A 13,924-nucleotide genomic window follows, 5' to 3' on the forward strand; every position below is an offset into this window, starting at 1 on the left:
GGTTCGGCATACAATAGGGAAATATACAAATTACCTGAAAAACGAGCATCATATTTTAAAATTTGAATCTATTTAACAGGACAATAGCAGGGAGATCATTATTTTCGATTCCAAGAAAGAAACAAGTTTTGAAGTACCTGAGCTGTACGAATGCTCGGTATCAGATGCAATATACATAGCAGCAAAGGTAATTTTTCACGTTCCTTATCACCAACCTATAATCTTATGGCCTCATGTTCTCCTGACAACGAGAGAGGCAATTGACCTCCAGGAAGCAGCTCTTGGAGAACCATGAGAATGTCCGAGAAAAGGAAAATAAGTACACAATGAAGAAATCGTGTCTCATCACATGCTAATTTATGGTTGTGCATTGGTTAAAGTGGATGACGTTTGTTTCACTTAAGCAAAATTATACCATTTAAAAATTATTAGCATTCCATTCCTATAAGGAACAATCGCAGCAAGTTATCATTATCTTTCATTATTTTTACTTCTATTACTTGGGAAAATATACATGTCAAAATAACCACGACTGAAGAAAAGACAAGTAATAAGTGCAGATATACGTAGGACTATGTCGGAATTTGGCATTATATAGGGAGACTGCTGTACAGCACATTGAGCATAGTGTACCTTGGAACATTTTTTATCTTTTTTTTTTTTGCTACAATCTAGAGGACTCAAACTAAAGTAGATTGTAGAGAAACTCGCTAAGTAGCTCTGGTCGTAGTTTCGGTTTGATTTATTGCAAAGTGTGAGTTCTGTGGACAAAAAAAATTTTTTAGTATCAAAAGTAAGCATTTTGTTCATTGATATATGTATTATAACATAAAACCAAATTGTATTTGTGACTATCAAACAAGTACAGTGTGTTCCCTATCATCTGGTGAGTAATAACATAAGTTAATTTCCATAATTTATTCGGACCTCTAGTTTTACCAGCCATATTTATTTAAACGTGCACCCTCTTGCACCTAAGAACGCAGCATCTTGTACCATGGAACAAGATCCATGGTACACGATACTATCGATTTTTTAAGACCATCTCACAAAGTAGTCTGGAGTTGAGAGGCCACCCAATTGATCGGATACTTTGAGGAAAGCTGTTGAAGCAGTTATTGATCCTCCAGGAAATAAAATCTCAATCAGAGAAGACTGCTATGGTTTATGGTAGTAAATACATTTTAAATGATTGTGAATTTTTACAGCTATATTCCCACCTATATTCCATGTGTTCCGAGGTACACCAGAGGGTATGTTCCAAGGTACATAAACCTGTTTTTTAAATTATGATTTATTTAACGACGCTCGCAACTGCAGAGGTTTTATCAGCGTCGTCGGTGTGCCGAAATTTTGTCCCGCAGGACAGTAAATCTACTGTCACGAGCCTGTCGCATTTAAGCACATTACATGAACATGAACCTGTTTTACCTTGGAACACGTTACATATCCCTTGATTTTACTTTTTCCAATCTTTATAGATCTGTAAAACAGGAAAATACATACAGAAAGTTGTAAAGGAATCTTCAATAATTATTTAAAGCATTTTTTCATTTAAAAATTTTCATTTCCCAAAATTAAAGAAGAATAAACTATAAAAGTGTTTCGAGGTATAACAGTCTCTCGAGTGTAATAGAATTCACGTAGACTCCTAATAGTATATTTTACAGTATACGCTACGATTTACGTGAAACTTAGTGAAGTGTTTATGTGTTGTAAATATACAAAAATTTTTTATAAGTGTTATTTAAATATAATTTACGGTTTAACCGGAAATTATATTAACTTCCTCACTTCAAATGGTACACGTTGTATATTTATACTTTTTTTACTCTGATACACATTCTGAATCTAATGATGCAGAGGGTTGTTTCCGATCTCTGATAACGAATTTGAATGACGTCATGTACGTCAGGAATCACATCGACAGCTGAATTGCGGCGAAAGGTGATAGACCAGTAGTGAGTGATTTCATAATCAGAGTGCACGCTGTATCACAGTAGCAATGCCCAAGAAAATCGAGCATTTTTGGGAGAGGTACATAACAACCCTTTCCGATGCCAAGTACAGTTACGTGAAAATCATAGGAGCCTGCAAAAAAACGTGGTTTCGTTATTTCCAAGAAAGGCATCTTGTGTGTACCTAATAGGACTGACAAAGCTCGGATGGGATTAATTCCAAAGAAAATTCATCCCCGTCACAAGACGCCGCACCCCACGGGATGATACAAATTAATTGCATTCGAGCTTTACCAATCTTATTAAGTACACAGAAGATGGCTTTCTTGGAAATAACGAAACCCAGTTTATTGCAGCCTTCTTTTATTTTCACTTAACTGTACTTGGCATCGGAAAAGATTGTTATGTACCCCTCCCAAAAAGGCTTGAGTTTCTTGGGAATTTCTGCTTGAGTCGCCGTGCACTTTGACTATGAGATCATTCACTAATGGTCTGTCACCTCGCGCCACATTTTAGCTGTCGTGTGACTCTTGACGCACATGATGTCATTCAAATTCGTTATCAGAGATCGGAAACAACCCTGTATAAACTTGCGCTATTATTTTTCCAACTAATATTTTCTTTTTCAAATATGCTTCTTTAAGTCCAATGACATTCATTTTGAGATAAAATGTTCTAGTTACAACTATCTGTTATAGTAACATTTATTTCAAGGTTATCTTCCGTACCGATAATTCAAAGATCCTCCAGAGGTCAAATTACTAGTATGTCTACACACTGGTTTTAGTAATCGTCAAGAGATTGTTATATTAGTCACTTTATCTGTCAGTTAGTAAGCATTTTATATTCAGTACATGTGTTATAATAGCCGTAATACTACAGAATGCAGTAGTCACGATCTTGTCCTGGTAACTGCTCAGACCGATAGAAGCAGATTATAATGGACCAGACTTATCAGGCATGAGCCATTCATGCATATATAACTCTGAAGACACATCCGAGATGCCGACAAAGAACATTTTCATATGGAATAGACGGTTAAATCTGTAGTTGAAGAGACGCCAGGATTGTATATACAGTACAAGCAATGTGAAGTATACGCTGATTTTTTGCACGATATGTTGCAGCCAATCCTGTGTTTGGAGCCGGTTGTCTGTAGAATACAAGTCAAGTCCTGTGCGATCACTGACATATTAACGCAACAATGATATCAGATTTATTTGGCATCAACAGGTATGGCCAAAACCCAAGGCAGGATCTACAAAACGGTTGGGAAACGGAGATGTTATCTCTCAGGATATAATGAAACTTTTAAACTGGCCAACTTTAACCTGTTTTTTTTTGTTCGGTAACTTTTAACACGCATTGATTTAAGTAAGACTTGTACGTCATTGATTAAATCTATTTTTTTGTTGGAAATTCGTGCAGTATGCTTATCACAATTTAGAGAGTACTATTTGTTTTGTTTTCTATAACTACAATTACATTACGTAGTACCAGAGGCGAGAAAACTGACAGGTTGAGAAATTACGACGGGAAATCCTTGTTTAGAAAGCATGATACAGAAAGGAATCTAGTTTCAGCCGATTGATTGATTGATTGATTAACCAGTGAATATGATTTTATTAATTTTATTAACCGGTGCAATGGCTTAAACGATAGAGAACTGCTGTCTCGAGCCCCTCAAGACAGACGAGTGATTTCCTTTTAGAACATTCGGTGGACATAATATCTTCATAGGAAGTAAACGTTATAATATAATATAATATGATATAATATAATATAATATAATATAATATAATATAATATAATATAATATAATATAATATAATATAATATAATATAATATCTGCATTGCTTGGGAAAAGTGACATAAGTCAGTTTTCACAAACCTTTTTTGATAATTTATTGACAACTTACATTGGTTTATGTCGATTTGATTTTTTTCTGTATGAATTATTGTAATGGGAGGAATACCTATGTATTTTTTTTCCAAGCGAACAGTTGTTCCGTAAGTTGTCAATAAATTATTAAAAAAGGTTTGTGGAAACTGATTTGTGTCACTTTTCCCGAGCACTACAGATATATTATACCTGTGGTGTTCGGATGAAGGAGGAAAAATAATTTTTTGTGCAGATGAACACACAAGTTAAATTATACAAGTGAGCATGCAAAAATCAAAAGAATACTATCAGTTGATGTGTTTTATTTGTGTAGAAAATTATTTGCAATAAGGGTCCGAAGTTTAATTTTCATTTATCTCCAAAGTCATTTTTATGACTTAACTCCCTTTACCCAAACAACATAGATATAATATAATATAATATAATATAATATAATATAATATAATATAATATAATATAATATAATATAATATAATATTCCTTCATAGTGTTCTGCCCAAGGACAGGTCTTTCACTGCAAACCCAGCATTCCCCAGTCTTTCCTATTTTCTGCCTTTCTCTTTGTCTCCTCATATGATCCATATATCTTAACGTCGTCCATCATCTGATATCTTCTTTTGCCCCGAATCCTTCTCCCGTTCACCATTCCTTCCAGTGCAACCTTCAGGAGGCAGTTTCTTCTCAACCAGTGACCCAGCCAATAATATAATATAAATGGCTATTTTACATTTTTGTAGTAGGCCTACTTCGTTTTAAGTATATGAACATGTACGTTAGGAACACTAGATATGAGATGGCGTGCAGATCGGATTTTGAACAGAGCACGTTGTCGTGACACTGCACTGCAGAGAGGTCAGAGGTGAAGCGCGCAGCAGGGGTCAGTGAGTTTGCTAGTTGTTCTCGGTGCTTTGTGACCCCAACGCCTGACGCAGTGCTTGCAGGCCGGCACTTTTAATCTTGTCTGGCACTGGCGTGAGAGCCATCGGTCCGACTCAAATTCTGTTTCCATTTCTGAGGTCAACCGCAGCTCATGTTTCACGAGCGGCGGTTGAATTCGCTCCTATGAGGAGACTCTCCGATCATGCTAGACTGTAACAGGTAATATTGTTACAATTTACAGTATTTTCTAGATTTAGATAGTTGTTTATTGAAGCAGCGCGGAGAAATTGATTCCGCAATTCAAAAATTGTTACCAAGCCATATTTCCAAATCCTCGTGATCTCTGGTGACCACGGGATAGTCGCTACTTCAAGTAAAATATAGACAAGACAGTAAAGCTGTTAGATTGTACTTTTTCGCGCATTCTTACCTTTTTATTTTAAAATAAGTTTTCCGTAATTTGAAGGTTATCTAGGTTTTCTCTTCGCAGTATCATTATTTTCAACATGGAGTTTATTAAGCCTAAATGCAGAGATTTATTTTCATAGTATTATGCGTGTTTGCACTATTTGAAGAAATTTTTATAAAAAACTAGACCTAGTGGCTTATTAAGAATGGTAATGACCTTACACTTTAAACAATAATTTTAGAATATATATGACACTAGGCCTAATCCCTGGGTAGTTCACATACACCTTCCTTATTCTTTTTTTTTTTTTGTGAAAATCTTCCTTTTTTTCCCTAAAACAAATCTGGCAACCCTACAAAGACAGAGGTACAGAAAGAAAGAGAAACAGACACAACTCTGGTAAGCTAATTTTCCAGTGAAATTTGGTAGAAAATTACTTATCATGATCATTATCATTATTCATATCAGATATTAGACATTTAAAATCAATTTATATTTCCTGTGAATAAAATGTAGTTCATTGCTTATATACATTTTAAGTCTGATTAGAGATACATATGTTATTAGTCAGCAACATATGCAACCCTACCGCATTATCTCTTGATTTAGTTGCCTCATGAGTGATGCCTTATTGGTATGACTTATTAGTTCCTAACCTGTCTTCAGACAGTTGACTAAACAACAACAGAATGTTGTTTTAAAACTATGAATTAAAATTAAATCAAGATTGTTGTTAAAGTTATTCTTCGAACCTTTTAGAGTGTGCGCTTTCTTAATTCTTTTGTTTGTAGATACGAACTATTTTTGGAACTCTATAATCCGTTATTCTCTCTACCTGTATACTTAAACTTTATAGTATTTTAGTTTTGTTTACAAGCCTATTTCTTATTTACAATTCACTTTTGATTAAGGACTGTATTCAACACGGGCATTTGAAGCAATCACACGTACGTTGCAGCATCTGTGTCACAGGAGCACAGAATCGAAGTGCAGCAATACCCTGGGGGCTTGCATTGAAACTAGACCGCACGTATAATTGGAAAGCGCCTGTCAGTCAAGGTAAAGAAATGTGTGCCACCCGTGATGGACATACGCATCCTTCTTATGCAACGCCAGACTGAACCGGGAAGAATGTTGCAGTTTAGCCAAAAGAGAGCTGTCACCTTCGATCTCATTCACGCCACAACTCATTACATAACCGCAGAGTAACTGAGGAGCAGGTCTGTATCCGTTCTAACGGAATTAGCCTCTTGCATAATTTAAAATATCTGCACTGATCGAGCGAGCCGTTCTCTTGTATTTTATGCAAGTTGTAAGTTATCATCATTGTCATAATCATCATCCTTATTAATATTTCAAGAATATAACCCATTGTTGTCCTGTTCTGGCCTTAGATTTAATCCGCCAACTTCTTAATTGTTAGGCCCTGTTCTTTACTTCCATTTGAAGTATACAGGGTGGAAGTGAAATAACCCTGCAGATTCTTAGAGCGAATAGCTCATGTTGTATGTCACAAAAAACTGGAATACCATATTGGTGGAAAGTTTATAGTTTTCTCAGAAAAAAAGTTTTTTTTTTCCCCTTCCCTTCCTTCTTATTCGGTAACTATTGCGAATTAGATCGTGATTTTTATCCATATCGATAGAAAATCTAATAAATAGAGCCCGGATGTTTAGGCATTTATTTTGGTTAAAATAGGCAGGCATATAGGCATTAAAAATAATAAAAATAGGCAGTGACATAAACATTTATTAATCATGGAAACAGACAAAAAATAGATAAATACTTAATAAACTATCCCATACGGTACTCACTTTCCTTGGTTACATGTCACAACAAGATGCTTTTTTAAGTTGTCAACTATCATTGTGAGCCACCTGTCAGAGAGAACGTTTTTCATGGTGGAAAAAGATCTTTCTACTTCTACTGAAGTGATTGGAGCAAACTTAAAAAAGACTATATCTTTCTGTCTCTACTTTCTTTCAGAGATCGGGAAAAACCGACTGTGTATTGTCTCAAAAAGAGGGGTGTGAGAAGGGATAAGAGACTTTAAAGTACGCATGACTTGTGCGTGCAAGCGACAACAGTAACAGGACCTGGAGACTTGCTTTTAATACTTCCCTCATCCCCTTTCTTTCGCTGGTAAACCCCGAAGTGACCTGAACACTGAGGGTTATACTGTTCAAACATCTTTGTTAAGTGACATAAAAGATGGAATTGGTAGGGGAGAAAAGTTTACGACTTCTTGGAAACATATGTATTGCTGGAGTATAACATTCTCAGCAAATATTTATGTGAGGTGAATATATATTTTTAATTTGTACAACCGTTCTTTCTTGTTTCTCGATATAATTTATGTGCAGTTTATTTTAAATGCATTAAAATATAGAAAATGTACAACAACAACAACGTAAAAAGGCTAAAAAAGACATTTAATCTCAAAATATATTTTTAATTTGTACAACCGTTATTTCTTATTTTTTTATATAATTTATGTGCAGTTTATTTTAAATGCATTAAAATATAGAAAATGTACAATAATGACATAAAAAGGCTAAAAAGAGGCATTTAATCTTAAAATAGGCAACGGGAGCTAAAATAGGCAAAAAAAGCAAAATAAAAACTGGATCTATCGTTCTCAAATGTGTGGAAATGTGTTTATCTCTAATAGGTCTTTCATACATACACTCAGTTTAAAAAAGGATTTTGCCTAATATCCGGGCTCTACAGTAATAAAGAATCATTTATCCCTCTGTCGTATTTCAATAACGCGGGTGATTTTCGTGTAAATTTAATTTAAAAACCACAAATTTCAAGCCACTGAACGGTGCAATCCACATCGCAACGCTGTAGCTAGAAAATGAAGCGCGAGGCAGTACACGCACGCAGAGTTCGTTCTTATCTCTGTATTGCGATACGAAAGGCGATTTCTAGCGGCCAGGTTGCCAGACTGCTGGAACTTCCAATCTAATTTTTAAATTAACCGTGCATTAGGTTTTCTATTCATTTAAGCGTACCCTATCGTCCCTTTCAATCTGCAAGGTTACTTCACTTCCACCATGTATTTAATTAGTCTATTAATTACAGATTGATGGATCTTCAAATGACGATCTCGCAATTAAGGACTAATGATGCAGATGTGCAACAAGTTATAAGTACTGCTGATTATTATGGATAAACTGCGGATACTTCTGACAACTCCACCGTTTATGACTGTTTGGGATGAAAGGGTAAGTATAATAATTAGTATAAATTAATTTCCTTTGTTATTAGTCCGTCCTTGTCGTCATCATCTTAAAACTTAATTTCTTGGACAAATAGGGATTCATAATTACTGATTCAGTTTTATAATCATCATTATCATCAACAAGTGAACTAGTAATTCAAGAAATCATATTTCTTCAAGAAATTAAGCTTTAAGATGATTATGGTGGTAATAATGGTAATAATAATAATAATAATAATAATAATAATAATAATAATAATAATAATAATACGCGTGTTTTCTAGGAGTGTAGGATTTCTTACAGCCGTTGTTCGGTCATCAAACATTTCACAGGTTTGATTAATCTTAATTATGAGTATCCGTATCACCTTAAGTAGAATTTCTCAGACGACTGCATAAATTTTTCTTTAGCTTAACATTAGAGAGGCACATAATATGATTCCTGTTATGTGTGTCGAAAGAACGATGGATCTCTACATCACAGGTTATCGAATTGATAAAGGAGAAACATATACCTGGAGTCGAATTCGAATCGATAACAGTGCATTACACTCAGAGTTAAAACCGCATCTTCGTCAGTAAATTTATTAATAAAATCAGCATTCAGAGATTAAGTCTATAACTTCACATTGGATGAATTATTATTCAATGCAATCGGCTCGCCTAGTGAAACTTTAAAAGCGTTTCAGTTCCTTAAATTCCTTCACAGTTCTTTAAATTGTTAAAAAATTTATAAAATATAAAAGTAATACTACCAATTAAACACATTCACTTGAAAAGCAAATATACAGGGTTGTTTCCGATCTCTGATAACGAATTTTAATGACGTCATGTGCGTCAGAAATCACACGCCAGTTCAGCTGTCGTGTGATTCCTGACGCACATGATGTCACTGAAATTCGTTGTAAGAGATCGGAAACAACCCTGTAATAATATAGAAGATGTCTCGTGTTATTATTTTATTACTATAAATCTACAGATGCACAGGCGCAAAGTAAAAAAGAAGACTAATTAAACGTTGGAGCGAACAATTTTGAACATTTTCTTTGGAGGAAAAACAGTCTTCTAAGATAAAATATGCGGTTAAGGACATTCATCGCTCGTGTAATTAAAATCAAGCCTTGTAGCTGTTAGTGACGACATAGGTCTTCTCATAACACTAATTCTAGTCTTCTTCAGGGCGGTAGAGGAGTTGTGGAGGAAAATGTATATTCTCATAGTTCCTGACTAACAGATATTCAACCGGTGACTTCGGGAATGGAAGACCTATCCTTTACCACTAGACCATCGCGGAGAAATGGATCACGGTGAACTTGATCATGAACTCGACTAGCACGTTGTCTGCATTTAGTTTGAGAACAATACAAGAGCGCTTGCTTATTATGATCTATCTTGCAGCGATTAAGAGGAACACGTTCGCGAATTTTTGTTCAGTTCGAGACGAGCGGTAAATATGTTCCAAAAGAGATCAGTTTCTCATTTACTTTTTTTCTTTTTGAGTACAGAATCGTGAGCAGAGGGAGTGAATGACCCTAGACAAACAAGAAGGGCTTCGGGATCCACCTTTCGAACATTCTACGAGGACCGGTTGGTCCATCACTGCGATACTTCCGCGGGGCTGTCGGCACGTCGTCGTAGGCAGAAATGCGTCGGAATGGACGGGCAGGACTGCTTTCACCGTCTCTTAACGAGCACTGTTGACACGCTTAAACAGTGTTAACCTCTTTTGTCTGTACCGATCTTCCATGGCTGAACAGGTGGTGACAGACTGCTCTTACTTTGTGGGATGCAATGCAGAGGACGTCGCTGCGACTGACACGACTCGCTTCTCTTTCACAGCAAGTCACACCTACATTAAATTGCCTCTCCCTGTTATCTTAAGTCTTAAGTTGATTATGGTCATCATCAGAGACCGGAACTTTGGCAGAGTGCCTTTTTAAATGTGTTAAATCATCTTCATTTTGAAAGTAAATCTGTACGAATTATACCTTTGTGATCGAAACGTCACAGTTTTATGTTGCCCTTTTCTGCCTTTTTAATGGAAATGCTTAATTTACATAATAAATGCTTTTTTGCCTTTATTTGATTATTTACCTATTATTTATTAATTTATTATTAAAAATTGCCTACAGGTATATTTTAATTTATTTCTATAACCGCTACAATGAAAGTGACTTCACCGAATGTATATTTCTTTCAGTCAGTTCATATTCTCTTTGCAACAATGAGTGCAAAATGTATAACAGTAAGCGTTTTAATTATCGCTTGTGTTTATTTGACAAGGCAACAATGAGTGCGGATCTAACGTTATTTTTAACGGTTATTTTTCTTTCAGTTTTCATTGGGACGTTGTTGTAGCTAGCAGCAAGATGCCGAAATTCAGTGTTTCTTTACGCAGTAAATTGCAAAGTTAGGTTAATACTTTTGGATCCGACGTATTTTGTACTGACGGTAAAGTACTTACACGCAATAGTAATATGCGTTACAAGATCGGTATGTTCAAGTTTTCATGTTCGAGGAAAAGTTTGAAAAAGCGAAACGTAGTTGAGCTTTTTTAATTTCCGATAATTGAAAGAAAACATACCGCTCGTGTATCGTACATTATTTTGTGCGAAGATCGTTTATTACATACCCGAAAGAGGAATTTTCAATTAGTTGCAATGAAATCTCCATCTTGGTTTCTGTTCAATGACGGCAAATTTGCAAAACAAAAATATCTATCTTCAACATTATTGCTTTAAAATGTTTTCTGTGTTTACTATACTCCAGCAGGCCGTGATATACGTCTGTCTTTTTTTTCCCCTAGTCTATGGAATCTTGTTGATTTTTCACGGCTTCCTTAATGTTACTTGCATCACGAATGCAGTAACTTTAGTGGAGTTGTAGAGTTTACTTAATTTTTGCAAATATTTAAAAACAATAATAATTAACAGTGCAATTTAGGTGAAATTGCAGAGGTAAGTTTCCAATTTATAATTATTACTATATTGAGCGTCTCTAAAAATAATATATTAAAAGCCTCAAGCAGTAAAATCAATATGTCACTTAAGCGGTAAGAAGAGGGAAATTGTTATGTGTGTTAGGTTGGGAATACTGAATGTGGAATTTTAGATTTTCCGCGGATTGGTTTTGTGCGGAAACCAAGCAAATACGCAAGATCTCGCACAAAATATGTGAGCAGTCAGTGAACTACGAAAAGAAATATTTCATATCGCAACGTATCAGTACAACCAAACACAAAAATGTACTTTCCAAGGCTACTGGGAAGAAGATTTCTTTGCTTCCAACAGTAGCCTAATTGCAACATCGAGTCGAAAATCTCAATCTGCATTCGACTTATGTAAAGCTGTTCTTGCTGCCGAAATCCCTTTGTGGAAAGTGCAAGGTTGTGGGTCTAGTGCAAGGTTTTTGTAATTGCCTTTTATTGCGTATTTTAGCTACTTATGATGCATTTTTGTCTGCCTATTTTAACTATTTATGATACCTTTTTGCCTGCCTATTTTAATTATTCATAATGCCTAAGCTTCCGGTCTCTGGTCATCATCAGCAGCATCAATAACAGCCATATCTGCGGCTGCTTTAGGGTTTAGATTTAATTGTTCTGTTCCACCTTCAAATTAAATTCGTCATTCCAACGTCTTCATCGTTTACTGCTGTGGAATAACGGTTAGCATGTCTGATCGTGAAAACGAGCGGGCCCCGGTTCAAATCCTGGTTAGGACAAGTTACCTGCTTGAGATTTTTTCCGAGTCGGATTTTCCCTCAAACATTCTAGCGGAATTTTCGATGTTGTTCCTCGGACTCATTTATCATAATTATACTTCCTTTCTTTCATTATTATCCCCGTTTCTTTCCCATATTTCGGGCTTACACTGATGCAGAGTCGGCAGCTGGCCGCCACCGAACTTGGACCCCGTAGTATGTGGTCGTTAGTTGCTGGTGGCAGTGCTATGTATGTACAATTATTATTATTATTATTATTATTATTATTATTATTATTATTATTATTATTATTATTATTATTACATATGGCTGCTGAGCAACTTGATTGCAAGTTGCGTAAGAACTGAGTGAATTGCTACAGTGATAGATGGAAGGATCGGCACCAGCTGGGCTCAGCTTTCTCGCTGCAGCATACAATTGCCGCGCATCGCGTCTTACTCGGTATTTCACCAAACCGTCAGCTGACATAACACGCACGTACCGGCGGTAACTGGCACGCGACACGGCTAGCGCTGCTCTCTCTTGCACGTCCCGTCTACACGTGAAAATCTAACTTGCTATTTATTTAACATTATTAACTCTTTCAAACGATAGAAATTATTCAGATATAATGCAATAATATTCATATGAAAGTGTCACATAAAAGGTGAAATACTAAACGAAAGCCCATTCTGCAGCCGCTCTGACTCATTACAGACAAGGTCTTTATCAAAAACACCACGACTGAGTTTAGTTTGTTAAGCAGCCATGAATAATACAAAAGTAAAATAGACTTAATCAAAAGTATATCTATTTTCATGTAAGTTAATTAAATTTACATTCAAGACATTCCTATAATATGTAGAAGTTTTTGTTTAAGGGCATACATCTTTTAATTTAGTTTTGCAAACTCCAATATTATTAATATGTATTTCAAACTTGAGAAGAATTTTATTAAAAAATGTCACACCCTGAACAAAATAACCATTGCAAGTCTTGGCTAATCTATATTTTGGAACAATTATGTAGGTTACAGTTATTTCGAGTCTCATGAAAAAATGTCTTATTACTAGAAACACATTCATGTGAATTTTCATACAAACATTATATTTGCAAATATACAATGAAGAAAAAGAATTCCAAATTCATTGAATAAGGGCTTACAATGTTCTTTTGGCTAACAAGCCTTAAGAATGGGTAGGCTACAGCTTTTTTTCTGAAGAAGAAAAATTACTTTTGCAGTAACACTACAATGATATTTTCCCACAGTACATTTCCATAATTAAATGAAGGAAACAACATAATGGGCTTTCAATAAGGCATTGGTAGGAAATAATAGTTTTAATCTTCTTAAAAGTAAATTATCTTTGACAATTTAACACAACGCTCGACTATGTTCCTTCCAGGTAGGTTTGCTATCGAGAATTAAAAAAATTAGCAGATTTTTCACTGCCAACATTATTATGAAGACTAAATACAAAAGTTTAAGATTTACTCAAATTAAGATTATTCTTCCAATAGAATGATGTACTATTATTTTGAACAGACTTAGGTCTAAATTATTTTTATCAACTTTGAAGACGTATTTGTGCGAGAAATTCCTATAGGGTATATTGATAATAATAATAATAATAATAATAATAATAATAATAATAATAATAATAATAATAATGGACACGATAGCCCATAGAGGGCCCAGGCCGACCAGCCGACTGCTGGCCTCACGTCCACACGTCCCAGCCAAGGTAAACGATCCTTATTGATTGTAGCACCCAAAAATTTGAATCGTAAAATAAAGTAGGTCGTGATTTTATAGAAATATATTGCAGTTTCAGATGCCACTCTC

At 35.2% G+C, this 13,924-nt stretch overlaps 1 protein-coding gene across 1 annotated transcript in view; it reads right to left on the reverse strand.

Annotated features, from left to right (window-relative positions):
* dpy (dumpy) overlaps positions 1-13,924 on the reverse strand; it is a 673,297-nt gene that overhangs the window by 420,248 nt on the left and 239,125 nt on the right. The window lies entirely within an intron of this gene.

Source organism: Periplaneta americana, chromosome 1 (genome assembly GCF_040183065.1).
Source record: "Periplaneta americana isolate PAMFEO1 chromosome 1, P.americana_PAMFEO1_priV1, whole genome shotgun sequence".
NCBI lineage: Eukaryota > Metazoa > Arthropoda > Insecta > Blattodea > Blattidae > Periplaneta > Periplaneta americana.